Source organism: Sorex fumeus, unplaced genomic scaffold (assembly GCF_029834395.1).
Source record: "Sorex fumeus unplaced genomic scaffold, SorFum_2.1 ptg000072l, whole genome shotgun sequence".
Lineage (NCBI taxonomy): Eukaryota > Metazoa > Chordata > Mammalia > Eulipotyphla > Soricidae > Sorex > Sorex fumeus.
The window spans coordinates 56,816,678-56,830,720 of NW_026606129.1; the positions used below are offsets into that span (position 1 = coordinate 56,816,678).

General features: G+C 42.7%; 1 protein-coding gene and 1 non-coding gene across 6 annotated transcripts in view; both read right to left on the bottom strand.

Moving 5' to 3' along the window:
- ERC2 (ELKS/RAB6-interacting/CAST family member 2) overlaps positions 1-14,043 on the bottom strand; it is a 1,123,201-nt gene that overhangs the window by 979,005 nt on the left and 130,153 nt on the right. The window lies entirely within an intron of this gene.
- On the bottom strand, positions 10,880-11,042 carry LOC130037994 (U1 spliceosomal RNA). Its single transcript, XR_008794562.1, has one exon. It is a non-coding gene; the product is annotated as a U1 spliceosomal RNA (small nuclear RNA).

Below are 14,043 nucleotides of genomic sequence, written 5' to 3' on the forward strand. Positions count from 1 at the left end.
AAAGACTGAGGGTGGAAGGGAAAAAAAACTGGTAAGAGTAAAGGAAATTACCCAGAAACTAGAAGCCCAATTCAGCTAAAAGGCTCTGTAATGAGTTCACAGATAAGAACAGTACAAAGAGCATCAGAACAGTACTGAGACACCACTGTCTTAGATAACCTTCTTCCCATCCTAGAGAACTGTGAGATAGTTGAGCAGACCTGGGAGCGAAATTAGTAAGTTTTTATTTACAGAGTGAAAAGAGATCATTAGGTGTGTGAAGCCCTAAGAGGTGTCTGGAAAACTCTGAATGCTTCACCGCTTCCTAAGTGTTGTGAGGCCTATGCCAGGCTGTGGAAAGAAAGAACTTGACCTCACACGACATTCAAAGTCTTATCTTGGGCCTGAGAAACAGCGCAAGAAATGAGGCGTTTGCCTTTTGTGCAGCTAACCTTACAACCATATATGATCCCCCAAACACTACCAGTGTTTGAGGGATCACAGCCAGAAGGACATATCACAGCCAGGAAGACCGAGGCAGGAGTTACCTTTGAACACTGCAGGGTATGGCCCAAAGCACCCTACTGCCACCACCACACATATACACATATTTTATTATTTGGACACTACTCATCACCTTGTACAAAGAGATCTACCCAAAGAAATGCCATCCAGAGACGGAATCCTGGGTCATAGAATATTAATATTTTAAAAACTTTTGAAATACTTTTCCCTTTCATTTTGGCTCCTCATGTTACCAAAAATCTTTATAGAACAAAATTTGGAGGAACACATTGGAGATAAAACATACACTATAAATATTTTAGGAGCTATCCTTCCTACTATAGAAATGTAGGAGCGATAGCACAGCGGGTAGGGCGTTCGCCTTACAAGCGGCCAACACGGCCGACCCGAGTTCGATTCCTTCGCCCCTCTCGGAGAGCCCGGCAAGCTACCGAGAGTATTTGATATGCCAGACACAGTAACAACAAAGTCTCCAATGGAGACGTTACTGGGCCCGCTCGAGCAAATCGACGATCAACGGGAGGGCCTTTACCTTTACCTTTACACTTGCTGACAAATTTTTGGAAAATAAAATGTGCTCTCCATGTATGTGGAGAGTGCAGTTGTTCCTGATGTCAATTATCTGCTTGTTCCCTATTCCATTCAGTGTGGTGGATGCTGCTGCTATTTTTGCTGTAATCATGGGGGTCGCATGCAGGACTATCTGTGGTGCTGACACACACTTTTAACTGGGGGTCACACAGGAGGTTGCAGAGCTGACACCTTCAGCCTCAGTGTTCACCAAGGTACATACTCCTTGGTCGTGATCCCTAAACATGCGCATTCTGGAGATTCGCTTGTTAGCAGAGGCACAAACCACAGTAGCAGAGCTCCCAGGGCTCACCCACACGTGCTCACAAACAAGCTTGTCAGAAGTTGCACTTCTGGGGACTGGAGTGATAGCACAGCAAGTAGGGTGTTTGCCTTGCACGTGACCAATCCAGGTTCGATTCCCACCATCCTGTATAGTCCCCCATCACCGCCAGGAGTAATTCCTGAGTGCAGAGCCAGGAGTAACCCCTGTGCATCGCCAGGTGCAACCCAAAAAGCAAAAAAAAAAAAAGAAGAAGAAGAAGAAGTTGCACTTCTGGCAGTGGTGCTTACACGCACATCTTTTTTTAGTTGCGGCACTCACACTCCTTTTTGTGATACTGACACACAGCTAGCTGTGGTGTAGCCAGAAACTGCCTGCTACACTGAGGATCACAGACAGCATCACTGCCAGAATGGAGTCAGAACCATGTGGGAAATTGAAGCCATGACCAGACACTTGCAAGGCTGGCACGCCGAGCCACCGGGCTACTCCTTCATACCCTGGAGACCCTGTCAGCAATTTTTAAACTTCAACCTGCTAGCTAGACCATTTAAACAACTGGTGTTAGCTCAATGTCTCTTTTGCAAACCACAGCACTCAAAAGGAGAGAGATAACAAAAGGGAATGCCCTGCCACAGAGGTAGGGTGGGATGGGGGATGGGGGGTGGGAGGGATACTGGGACTGATGGTGGTGGAGAATGGGCACTGGTGGAGGGATGGGTATTCGATCATTGTATAACTGAAACCCAAGCACAAAAATTTGTAAGTCTACAACTGTACCTCATGGTGTTTCACTAATAAAAATTTAAGAAAAAAAAGCTGGTGTTAGCTAATTTAATGTGATAATATTAAAATGGCATCACTCATCCTTTTATAAATATGTGACAGAAATAATTTTTCATTGATATATGAAAGAAGTTTTCATTCTTCTTTTCACTGAGGAGAATTTCAGTTACCAAAGTAATCCTTGCTTGGAATACATGGTCTTTCTGATTCTTAGAAATGCATGTTATCCTCCACTTGAAAAGAACAGCAACCATCATCTAAATCATTTCTGTTACTGAGCTTAAATTGATTTTCTAATATATTTACTTTATAAAAAAATATTTTTTATTTTCAAATGAGGGTAAATAATTCATTTTCACAACTACCTCACCTTGGTCTTAGAAATTTTGCTAACTGCTTGGATCAAAGGGAAATAAATTTCAGAAACTGCCTTCATGAAATAATCTAATAATTAGAATAGACATGCTAGCAATTATATTTAAAGAAATAATAGATGTACAGAAGTCTGTAGAAAGAACAAAGAGAATCCAACAGGTGCATCTATAAATTCAGAAGAGGCTTCATAGAGGAGGCAACTCTTGAGATACAACTAGGAGGCATGGAGATATTGAGAGGCTTGTCCACATGCTGAAGAATCTGACTCTCTCTCTCAGAGACAGCATTGAATCCATGAAGATTTATGAGACATAAAGGCACATGCTCCAATTTACATTCCCCATAGGAAATGGGATAGACTGGGGCAAGATTATAAAAATAAAAATGTAACTTGATAACAGTGCAGACAAAGGGTTATGCACTATAAAATAAGATAATAAGAGTGAGAATAAGAAGAGACATGTAATACAATTAGCTTTAAGAAAATAAAAGTTCAGGATTCTGATTATTGACTGGGTAAGAGGAAAAAAGAAAAAGATTATTCCCATGTTTCAGGCAAGTATATTCATAGTTCTATGGCATTCTATGACATGAGGAATGAAAAGGCAGACATGGAGAAGAGACTGTGCTCTAATTCAACACTATTGATAAATTATGGTAATGACCTATCACCAATTCTCGATGACTTAAACCACAAAGACTGAATTCTAACTCATGCTACATGTCTATTCTGTTTCACTGGAATTGTCTCTCGACCCAGACTGATGACAACCCTGCCAACAAGAGCACTTGCTAGATGCAAAAAGTAAGAGATAGAACTGCTGAGGATTTATATCATGACAATTAACTACTCCAACCCATCAGTGTGCCACAAGTACTGCCCCTCACAATCAATTGATTAGAAATAGAGCTATAACCACATGAAAATTCAAGGTGGTTGGGGATGGAGTGGCGGGTAGGTGTGGGGAGGGGGAGGAAGAAGCAGAAAGGTTGAAATCCTCTTAGAAGTACTTCAGAAACAATCCAAAAGTAGAGAAAATCTAGATAGAGTGGTCAAAAGTCATTTCCTCAGGGCTGGAGTGATAGCACAGCAGATAGTGTGTTTGCCTTGCACACGGCTGACCCGGGTTCAATTCCCAGCATCCCATATGGTCCTCCAAGCACCGCCAGGAGTAATTCCTAAGTGCAGAGCCAGAAATAACCCCTGAGCATCGCTGGGTATGACCCAAAAAGGAAAAAAAAAGTAACTTTCTCAAAGACAAGTTATATATATAAGAAAGCCTAAGTATGCCGTCTAGATCATCCATGTGAAGGCTAGAACTCAGGAAAGGTATCAGGTCGGGAGATACAGACTAAGAAGCCACAGGATAAGTGTGAAAGTGGCAGGCCTCCATGCGTCTACATGAAAATACATCTTGGGAGGCTGACTGATTTTCCCAGTCACTAAACCAGGTTTCTTAGAGACCAAATCCAAATTCAACATTCTTGCTCCTTTACTGCATATGTCTCAAGTGGAATGTTCTATCTGGAGAGGTTCTGTTAAGCTATTATTTTGTTCAAGAAAGATGGAATTATCTTTATGGGAAAGTCAGCAAATTGCCAATATTTGTCCAATCTCTCAGAAAATTCAGATAAACTTTGATAGTAATCACATTGAAAATAGCCTCGACCATCATCACAAAAAAATGATCTATCCTTAATGTTTGGTTTTTACATCACTGTCCTCTGTCTTAAATCATAACTAAAAAAATTGAAATTTACACTAGAGAAGGAGTCTGCAAATTTTTCCTGGTAAAAAAATGGGTGAGACTATATTCTAATCAAATCTGATGGTTTAAAACAGATAGATGAACCCCTTCACCAAATGATATGATAAATAAACTAATTTCTTTAAAGAGATCAATAATTGACCCCAAGTTAGAAGAAGGAAATTTGAACACCCCTCCCCCCAAAAAAACTCTCCTAAATTACATTTTAACAACTGGAGCCCTGGAATTTGAGGTCTGTTAAGTCCTTCAGAGTTCAGTCTCAAAGTTCCATACTGGACCTGTGATTAAGTACAACTTTCTCATTATAAACCCACCCTTCCATACCATTCCTATGGCCTGGACTTGGGCTCTGAACCAGCTTTCTCCTTTGCAGCTCCTTTTAGTCTCTGCCTATGTAGGGCAGTGGACAGAGCCATGAGGCTAGAGAGAGAGGCAGGATCTGCTCCTTCTTCTCTACTTCCTATGGCTTTCTACTTCTGTAGGTGTGACCCGGCCAAGCATTTATGTATGTATTCATTTATTTTTCTATTTTTAATTGAATCACCGTGTCACTGTGAGATACGATTACACAGCTTTCATGATTTTTCATTCATACAATGGTCCATCCCTCCACCTGTGTACATTTCCCACCACCCATATCCCCCTCATGCCACCCCCCTCCTGCAACTTTCTCTATGGCAGATGGTAGACTCTCAGATGGTAGACTCTCTCTCTCTCTCTCTCTCTCTCTCTCTCTCTCTCTCTCTCTCTCTCTCTCTTTCTCTCTCTCTCTCCCCTTCCCCCCACTTTGGGCATTATCACCTGCAATACAGATATTGAAAGGTCATCAAATTTGGTCATTTGCTCACTTTCAGCACAGACTTCCAATCTGGAGCAATCTCTTCTAACCATTATTGTCATAACAGTCCTTCTTTGTCCCAACTACTCTCTCCCCCAGCCTTTGAGGCAGGCTTCCAACCATGGACCATTTGTCCTGACCCTTGTTTCTACTGTCGTGCCAAGCAGTGTTTGCTCTTGCAGCGACACTACTTCAATGCAGGGGAATCCAGTGGTAATCCTCCTAGCATCAGAGTTGCAGTACCATTAGAGATCAAAGCCCCACCCTGCCTCTTTTTTGGGTTCGGTCCCGCCCCCTCACCTATGCTCAGAAATAACCACCTTGGGGAACCAGGCTCTTAGTTTCTTTCCTCTGCATTCAAGCTCTGAGTCATTACCTTGGATATGTGAGTTCAGTATTCCCCCGGGCCCCTCCTCCAAACCTCTAAGATTTAAGTCTCAATCCTAGGGTAGCTAGTGCCACCCACATTTACTACTGCCCTGATACCTTAAGGTTCTCTTGTTCCCTTTCAGTTCTTCAACATCTGGTTGATCATGCTTAATATTAACATTCTCCCATAATCTTTCTTTTTAAAAGTCTTTCCCTTCTTCCCTTCCCTTTGTTGATGCAACTGCAGTTACAGGGGTCAGGCACATGTGGCTGTGGTACCTGCCTAGGGTGGCACACCTTAGTTCTAGAGCTCATGCACACTTGGGTCCAGGTGCCCCGTAGGGAGACGCTGGGGGTGGTAGTCACACAAATAGTCACAGTGCTTGCACACTGAGTGGTGGGGTCATGGGGGTCTGCACCCTTTAATTATGGTACTCAGATACATGTCTGATACATGTCGTTGTGGTGTACTGGAGATGACAGTGTCAGGTCCCAGGGTCACAACAAGCTCCTGGGGCAGTGTCGGGACTGACTTGAGCCCAGGGCCAGCAAGGCAATTTCCTGCCGCTGAACTTTCTCCAAATCTCCTCATTTGTCTTTCATCAGTTTTAAGCAATGGACACAGGATGAATTTTGTTCCCCAATACTACAACTGCGCTCAGGAGCCTCCAGCCCCACAACTCTAGTCTTTTCCCCCTTCATCTCTCCCCTCTCGGTTCTCTACCACAACAGCCGAGGAACCATTCAGTCACAAAGGCTGAGCCTCACCAGGGAGCAGAGCTGAGTCTAAGTCCAGCACATCGGGCTCCTTTTTCTCAGTATGAAGAGCCAAGATGATATGCCCTTCCCAGGCTGACAGGACACAGGTGAGCAACTGACAATACATAAGAGCTCTGGGATTCCAGGTCATCACAGGGAAAGTGCAGTATTTCAACTACCTTCGGCCTCCAAGTCAGAGAGAAATAGGGCTTTGGAGGCCAGTAGGGACCAGAAGGTATGTGGCCTGGTTCAAATGTGAGAGCTTCAATATTCTTAAAAGAAGGCTGATATAAATCTACATGTTTACTGGAAAGTTTCTGGGTAGTTTTTTGTTTTTTAACCATCGCCATTCTTCTTGGTTCAAATTTGCCTTAAGGTTCTATTCAGGTTAAATCAAATCTGCCCAGTTCTTTCTGCAGGTCCTGTTGAGCATTACACAACTCCCAGAGCATTACACTAACCCCAATTTATGCATTCAGTATCTACTATTTTTCTAGCATATGTCTGATAACTAAAACCACTTAGTTTTTAATAGCTACCTACAAAGTTCTGAACTATAACAGCGAATCTGAAACAGGATTCTTTTCTGTTACTTTGCTAAGTTAACACCTAAATGAAAGAAAGTAATAAAGAGTAGAGTAATAGAAGATACTACTTGATTTAACCCCAAGAAAACCAGAGGTTTGACTCTTTAAATATTAGTAGGAGAAAAATGGTTCTCGGAAGCAAAGCCTTTGAAGTTTATTTTAGAAGAAGGTGGAAGTAAGTGCAACGTTATTTTTTTAAGTAATATTTAGAGAACAGTTTGTTCCAGAGTTCTAAATGACACAAATAGAGTAGGCCTGGTATATAAATGCCAAAATGGTGACAATGAAATTAGGGCTTGATCTGGTGGTAAATTACCCTCTGCTCATCTCACCAACACCTAAGGCTCCAGAATGGAAAAGGCATCATTTGAATATGTCGACCACTTGAGTATACATAAGAGCACACACCCACTTACCCCCCCCAATCCACCCCCTGCCCCCACCCCCACTCCTACCTCATGTACAATTACTCAATCCACAAGAGAAAGGCACACTGGCTCTATAATTACGAGTGTGAACTAAAAAAATTCCCTTTAAAAAGCTTAGCTACAATTCTCAGCCATGTTTTATCAGCCTCAGAGCAAACTCCAAAGATGCCTGTCACCTGGAGCACCGAAAGCACAGGGCAGGGAACTCCACCTGCTGCAGAACAAAGTACCATCAGGACTATCAGTGCTAAGGGTGAAGATAGAGGACTTAAATTTCCCATTCTTCATTCAAACAGATGCCCTTCTGTTATCAGCGAGGGAAAAGATGGATGTTGCCCACACACTACTAACTTTGCTTCTCTTTCTCAAGAGCATATTTCCAGCATGAGGTAAACAAAAGCCTATCTAAAACCCACAACCTCATGCTCTTGGGCACCAGAAAGAAGTTATCAAAGGACTCAGCAGAGTTTGTATGGTTGGTATGAAGGTCAAGCCGGAAAGACTTCTTGGAGACCTACTGTATCTTTGGTTCATGAACTTACTTGACACCAATTCTCACAGGCTTGGATTTCAAAGTTTACAGATCAGACTCAGGAAATTCTAATATGGAAAAAAATCAAAGGCACTTGGAATAGGGACATCTAGATTGTGAGATGCCAGAGCACATGGTGGAGACACCGAAAACTGAAGAGGAAGGAAGATGGGCTAAAGAAGTGAAGAGGAATTCAAGGGCTCATTGCTCAGAGTGAGTCTTAAAGATGCAATGTCACTTCTTAGAAGGCCTTTGGAGAATGGAGTCAAGTTAAGAATGGAAAGGAAGGAACAGGCATTACTCTGAAATCAGTAGGAAAGGAATTAATTTGAAACAGCCCAAATGGACAAAAAGAAACCATGATTTTTAGAGCTGTTAAGTAAAGCATCTTATGTTTATCATGGATTTAGGCATGCAGGCTCAATGTCAAATGCTTTCCCTGCGTTGTCCTATTCAATCCCTTTAGCTACTCTGGGAAGTGCATATTATGTCCACTTTACAGATGACTCCACACAACCATCTTATCTAAAGATAAGGCCCCTGATCTAGGAAAGGGCATAGCCAGAACTGAAAGTGAAAAGGGAAAAAAGACAAACGATGAAACTAATGATATTTCATGGTGATTCTGTAAAATTTTGAAAGAAGAAACTATTTAATGATGCATGAGCCCACCAAGCTCCTGGCTTTTTGCATTCTGCCTCTATCAGTTTTCCACAGCAGAGCATCTCTAAGACAGCATCTGAGACAACATCTGTGCCCTCTGACTGCAATGAATGACTCTTTCCATAGGGCAATCCTATCAAGTAGGTGTCATTATTCCCACTTAACAGTTAAAGAAACAACTTCATTAAAGCATTCATTCCAAATGAAAAAAAAAATGTTCCTGGTGAAACATAAAATTGGGGTGATTCTGACATGCCCAATGACTGCCCTTGTTAAAGCAACTGACAGAACACTGGGAAGGAAAACAAAGCAGAACTACTAAGGGATGGAAATAGCAAGCATGTTGTACTATTTGCTTCCCTTTAATATTTGAGATAACATAATCTTAAGTATACTCAGTAGAATAAACAGCTATTTTTTGCAATGAATTTTCATTTACAAAGCAAGCCCCTGTGATACAGGGTATCATTACTTGAAAGGAAGGAAGGAAGGAAGGAAGGAAGGAAGGAAGGAAGGAAGGAAGGAAGGAAAGAAAGAAAGAAAGAAAGAAAGAAAGAAAGAAATAAAGAAAGAAAGACAAAAGGATGCAGAAAGAAAAGAATCTAGGCAGTTCATTACATATTTTCTTCCAGATTTTGCAAAATTACACTTGAAGTGACAGATGTGAAGAGGAAGAAGGTTCGCACCCCAGAAAGATGGGAGAACTATTTCAGGGAGGGTTGTTAGAGGAGGTGACAGAACGCCTGGAGAACTAGATCACAGATGTAGGAGGGACATGTGTATTCGTTCATTCATTCATGCATGCATGCATGCATCCAGGCAGGAATGCATGCCTGCATGCCACAAACATTTTCCAAGTCCCTACTATGAGCTTGACTCATCAACAGAAGCTAGAGATACTGTGGAGAGAAAAAAACAGTCCTGGCACTTAATAAGCTCACAATCTACTGGGAATAAAAGGGAATCCGGGTGATTTCAAAGGACAATTTGGTTGTTGGTGGGGTTGGAAACCAAATTCACCATACTCACTACCAAATCTAAACTTACTCTATTGGAAACCCACTAGACAATATCTTATTTAATTCTTGCAATAATACTAAGTGCAAATATTTTTATTTTAAAGATGGAGAAAATGAGAGTTAAGACAACTAAGACAGCTTATTTAAAGTCAAACAGCCACATAAATGGTGGGACTGCGATTCCACTCAACACTCAAAGTCAAGCACCATTACTTAAACATCGCCAGTTGAATTTTCAGTACCTTATGTAAAAGGTTCGTGAATGGGGGGTGGTGCGCCGGGGGTGCGCCGAGGCGTGCGGGAGCGAAGGTCGCAGAGAAGGGCCCTGGTCGGTCAGCGGTGTCCTCCTCCACGAGGCAGCGGTGGTTGTCGGCCGCAGCCCAGCAGCAGCGGAGGTGGAGGCCGCGCGCACACCGGGGTGCTGTGTTGTAGGGGGGTCGTTCTCGACATGGGGATCCCGCCGGGGTTTCGGTGGCGCAGCCTGGGTCAGGCCTCAGGCCCTCCCGAGAGAGGGTGAGCAGGTGCTAATGGTCAGCTGCCCCCACGCCTGGCTGTCCTCGCAAAGGCCCCTTGGAGGGAGCGGGTTGAGTGTCCCTCCCCGCCCCGACCAGGGCTCCAGCAGCCAAAGACCTCCAGAACCAGCCACCACCATGCTGAGACCACTCTCCACACGCATAAAGGTACCAGCAGAGGAACAAAGGCATGCGGGTCCCGGGGCTGAGATCTCCAAGCCTGCTCCGATCAGGGCTGAGCATCCTCCACCCAGATCCTCCAAATTCCAGTAGGCAGGGGTCACACCCACCAACTGGCCCCCTGGCACCGTGTAATCCCATCAACGGCCAAGACCCAGAGATTATAAAACCCAGCTCCCAGAAGCGTGTGGCCACAAATGCAGCCATGGATCATCTTATTATCTCATTCCTACTTTGGACAAACTGGCAGGCTACCGAATGTAACCTGCTCACACGGCAGAGTCTGGCAAACTCCCTGTGGCATACCCAATATGCCAAATACCAGTAACAATGATGGGTCTCATTCTCCTAACTCTGAAAGAGCCTTGAATATGGCACTTTTTAAAAAATCTCAGGGCTAGGACAAAGGAGAAGTTACCGGGGCCTGCTCAAGGCAATCAATGAATAACAGGATAGTCATGATGTAAAACAGCCAAAGGTTACTTTGAGTTCAGTCACTGTGTTAAATCCATTTTTCAGGGGTTTTTTCCCAACAATAGTTTTTTTTCTCTCCACATCATAATCTTCAAATATCTGCATAGCATGGTACAATCAGGTGCAAGCATTCATTCTTTGCACAGACAATGAGGAGTGTCATTTGTAGAACTTCACAACATTTCCAAATTAGTTCCTTAGCTGGAAACCAATGGTCATGAACTCTTTTTTAAAGGGGAGTATGAATGCAGTCCCCCACTACCACATATTATGCAGCTGAGTTTTCCACATTTGGGGAAACTGCAGCGGTCAGCACATCCAGAGTGCAAAGGATAAGCATCACTCTGGGAAAATCACCTAGGTGATCATGGTATCTCCCCTGCCAGGCAAGTTTCATGAACATTCTTTTAGTTCCTCCCAACCAGAGGTGATTGAGCCCTCCAGAAAACATAAATAGTGACATGATTTTAACTGCTCTTGGTATTTAGTGGGTAAAGAATGGGGACGCCTTTACAAACACAGGGCAACATCTACAATAGGACATTCTCCAAACTAAAGCACCAAAGATGTTTGGGAACCCTAGAGAAACCTTTATTGCCAAGGAAAAAACTCTCTATTTTAAACATATATTTGTCCTCACTATGTGAAATAATCATACATGCCATCAGAACATGGTATGGATTCAAGAGATGCTTTCTGAATTGAAATTTATTTCAAAGATGAAGTGGGCTTTGTTTCTATAAGAGTAATTTAACACACTTATCCCAATTAAGAGCATCTACTTGGTTTTACTGAAGGCTAACTGACTGCAGAAATTAACAGAGCTCTACCCAGAGCAGTCTCTGTAACCTTTGTATGTGAATACGCAAACAAACCACTGGGTTTCTAAAACTTATGCCTTAAACATTTGAAAGTTGTGGAAATTTGAATGGACTGTGTTCCAAAAAATGACCGTTTCTCAAAAAATCATGAATAAGTTTTAGAGAAGAAAACAATGCCAGATGCATTAGAAGTTGCATGCACAATGAGATGAAAATTCTAGAAAGAAGAGGAGCATTTTTCTATTTTTCAACGTATGAAAACTTAAACCTGTAGTCCAGTGACTATCCCAATGAATTTTCTAACGAGCTTGGAAGTGCCAAGTTGTACATTTCCATGCTTCTAAGAAACAAATCTCAGGGAATAGTCTGATTCCTCTTTCCCTCTCAGACAAACAAACAAACAAACAAACAAAACACCATGGAATCCCAAAATAAGCTAAAACCTTTGATACCACTACCCACACTGCTGAGAAGGCTCCAAAATTGTTTTGTGCTCCAGCACTATACTTTCCACAGAGAGCTGATGAATCAGACTGGACAGCACCATGCAGTCTCTAGAATTTCTTCAGAAGCATCTTGATTACACCCAATTAGTGAGGCTGTACACAGAATCCCAGTGAATCAGACAGCCTTGCAACCCAGCACAAGTCAGCAGGGCTAGAACAGCAAGGCCATTATTTCCTGCTGTTTCCCGCTTCTAAAAGAATCAAATCCAAGACAGTTATGAAAGACAATGGCTGCTTTATACAATCAGTCACAGGTTTTTCAATTTTTTTAAATTTTAGACATCATGATTTATACGACTGTTACATGGCAGGGTTTCATAAATACAGCATTGCAGTACCACTCTCTCCACTGGAGTGCTGGCTTCCAGCCACCAGTGTCTAGGGGTCTGCCCTTCAAATCCCCCTGGCCCCAGCTAGTCTCCCTGCCATGGAGAGTCCAGTTGTGTAGACCAGCTCGCAGGTTCTGTTGCCTTTGGCATTTTGTCATTCTCTTGTTATGCTTTGTTATATTCCACATATGAGAGAAATCATTCTGTGTCTGTTTTTTCCTCCTTATGGCTGACTTCATTCACAGCTGCCCCAGTTCCATTCATGTAGTGGGAAATTGCATGAGCTCATCTTTACTTAAAGTCAGTAGAAGTCCATTAAGTATATACCATAGTTTCTTTTTCAAATCATCTGTTCATGAACAATGGGAGGACAGTGCTACAGAGCTGTTCATGTACATTCATGTACAAGTGTTTTTTCCATATTTTGGCTATTGTTAATAGTGCTACAACAGACATTAAAGTACAAATATCATTTCTGAATAGAGTTCTTAGACTCAGAAGTGGGACTGCTGGAACATATGGAAATGCCATTCTTAGTTTTTTGAGAAGTTCCCATATTGTTTCCCAAAAAAGGTTGAACCTTTTGGTATCAGCAGCAGCATAAAAACAGGGTTCCACAGTTGACTAGATAGTACAATGGATAAAATCCTTACCTTGAATGTAGTCAACCCTGGTTCAATTCCCAGCATTCCATATGGTCCCTGAGCCCACCAGGAGTGATTCTGGAGTCCAGAGCCAGGAGTTATCCCTGACCAGGTGTGGCCCAAAAACCAGAACAATGAAAAGGGAGTCCTTTTCCCCCATATCCAAGTCAATAGTGGTTAAGTTTTTGTTATCTTTTGTATGCCAGTCTCACTGATGTGAGATGATATCTTGTATACTGTTGTTTTGATTTTATTTTCCTGATGATAAATGATGCACATATTTTTACCTATTAGCCATCATATATGTGTATATATATAAAATTTATCATATTGTGGAGTTCATGCAAAATTCAATCAGCCTAATCAGTGGCTGAATAAATAGCAGTACTTCTACATAAAAAAATTATCATATTATATATATTGTTTCTGGGTCACACTCAATGGTGCTCAGGGATCAATTGGAACAGTATGGGGTGCCTGTGGATCTAATCTAGGTCAGCTGCATGCAAGGCAATCACCTTATCAACTGTATATCTTTTTTGAGGAAGTTTCTGTTCATCACTTCTCCCCAGTCTTTGATGATCACGATCACGATCACGACCATCCTGTTATTCGTCGATTGCCTCGAGCAGGCCCCAGTAATGTCTCCTTCATCCTAGCCCTGAGAATTTTTAAAAAGTGTCATATTCAAGGCTCTTTCAGAGTTAGGAGAATGAGACCCATCATTGTTACTGGTATTTGGCATATTGGGTACGCCACAGGGAGTTTGCCACACTCTGCCGTGTGGGCAGGTTACATTCAGTAGCCTGCCAGTTTTTCCAAAGTAGGGATGAGATAATAAGATGATCCATGGCTGCATTTGCAGCCACATGCTTCCGGGAGCTGGGTTTTATAGTCTCTGGGTCTTGGCTGTTGATGGGATTACACGGCGCCAGGGGGCCAGTTGGTGGGTGTGACCCCTGCCTACTGGAATTTGGAGGATCTGGGTGGAGAATGCTCAGTCCCAATCCAAGTAGGCTTGGAGATCTCAGCCCCGGGACCCGCATGCCTTTGTTCCTCTGCTGGTACCTTCATGTGTGTGGAGAGTGGTCTCAG